At 44.1% G+C, this 1727-nt stretch overlaps 1 long non-coding RNA gene across 3 annotated transcripts in view; it reads right to left on the reverse strand.

Moving 5' to 3' along the window:
* The window catches only part of LOC123456033, a 6982-nt gene extending 5732 nt beyond the window's left edge, over positions 1 to 1250 (reverse strand). Inside the window, exon 1 of one of the 3 annotated variants that reach the window (XR_006634285.1) lies at positions 1127 to 1250. This is a non-coding gene — a long non-coding RNA (uncharacterized LOC123456033). Of the gene's footprint in view, positions 1 to 293; positions 363 to 1126 lie in introns of those variants that run through there. The other 2 variants (XR_006634287.1, XR_006634286.1) reach the window with 2 other exon arrangements.
* Positions 1251 to 1727: the final 477 nt, after the last annotated feature.

Raw genomic sequence — 1727 nt, forward strand, 5'->3', positions numbered from 1 at the left:
GGCAAGACAAAGAGCAGTGTTCAAGATTAACCTCTTTTGCACAAAACTGGTCTGTGAGAGTTTTACTTCAACTTGGTTTTTTTAAAAAAAAAAAAAAAAAAACAATTGTGGGAGCAAGTGTGACTTCCCTTTCCTTTAGCCTTAGCTGCATACTGAAAGGAAATCTGGCATAAGGTCAAGCAAAGAGCAATCAACTTGAAAATCTGAACTTGTGAGTCTATACCTGCCTATGTGCAACCCACACTGGAAGATTATGTATCTAAAATTAAGGGAATTTTTCTACAATGGCTTACCCATCTTCTTCTGGCCACGGGCCTCAAACAAACAGTTTCTCCACATGTCTTGTGGTTATCCCTAGGTCTTTCTGAAGTCTGGAAATGAGCATAAGTACCTCTAAGTTGCTGATGGGAGCTTCATCTTGGGGACCTGTCTGAAGACTACTTTTCCCACTTTGAAACTAACACCCAAACATTCCTGCTGCAAATTCCTATTATAGTAAAAGCAGCAGGCATTTGGGGAGGCCAGGGAATTCTGTGGAATGGGGTAAGGTAGATACACATAAATTGTGTAGCAGCCCCCCAACTATCCTGAGGAAAAAAGAAACTCACAATATATATAAAAGGGAAGAATAATAATGAATAAGCAAAAATACACAATCCATAGGCTACCACCTGGGTCTGTTCTCAGTGTTTACAGAGAATCTCCCTCCTGATTCTCAAGTACTTGCAGGACATCGGTCCATGTAACTCACACCTGTTTTCTGAAGGATGAGGAATGAAGCCTGGCGCACTGCTGAAATGCTGATTTCCTCTAACTAATGGTTCTCTCCTGGCCCTTGAAATAAAACAGAACTGGAGACTCCTATGCAAGCAGTCACTGCCTGGCAACCGCTGGATTCTGAATCCCAGAGAAAAGCTCCCACGTTTGGCCAAAGTGATTCCCTAGAACTGGATCTGGAAAGGTAGTGGGGGGGCTCTTGGGAATGTCCCGGAAAGAGTGCCTGGGAGTGTAGTACGGGGTCAGCTTCCCAATGTGGCCTGTGACCTATGCAGGTGGGACTGGATCCCTAAGAGCTTTCACCTGCTGGGAGATCTACCAAGGGTCCTGAACCTCCCCACCCACTAACCGCCTCTGGAGTCTTCTTCCTCCTCTGTGGGAGAAATCTCCAGCAGAAAAAGACTGTCTCTGGAAGACCTGAGGAGAAAGAAGGTCAGCCTGGAGTCATTTTCCTGCTTGGGAACCCATCCAGGATGCTGCAGTGGGACCTGGCAATAGATGTGAAATGAACAAGAATTACTCTAGTTCTCTCCTGGCTGCTTCCCCACCTCCCCTGACTCCACAAGTCACCAGAGTCTCCTAGAAGCCTCTGTGTTTGTGCCCTTAAACGGCTGCTTTTCCAAGGAGCTTCAGAGAAGGCCTGCCTACTGACAGGGCTTCAGATACTCTGTTATTACAACTTAATTTTGTTGTTGCTTCTTTTCAGAGATTATTTGGAATGAATTGTTTCTTTTGTTTACTATCCAGCAAATGACTTCTGCTAATCTTGTATTTTATCTCCCTAACATATGGAAAAGCTGTTTATTCTAGCCAATCACAATAAAGTGAAGAAAACCCCATTTTATGGAAAGGTATATATCACTAGTCTGTTGATCATTAAAGATATGATTACCAGTGAAAACCCTCTGAAGGTGGCACATTTATGCTTCCAGGAACAGATGGGGACACGC

Source organism: Jaculus jaculus, chromosome 19, assembly GCF_020740685.1.
Source record: "Jaculus jaculus isolate mJacJac1 chromosome 19, mJacJac1.mat.Y.cur, whole genome shotgun sequence".
NCBI classification, from domain to species: domain Eukaryota; kingdom Metazoa; phylum Chordata; class Mammalia; order Rodentia; family Dipodidae; genus Jaculus; species Jaculus jaculus.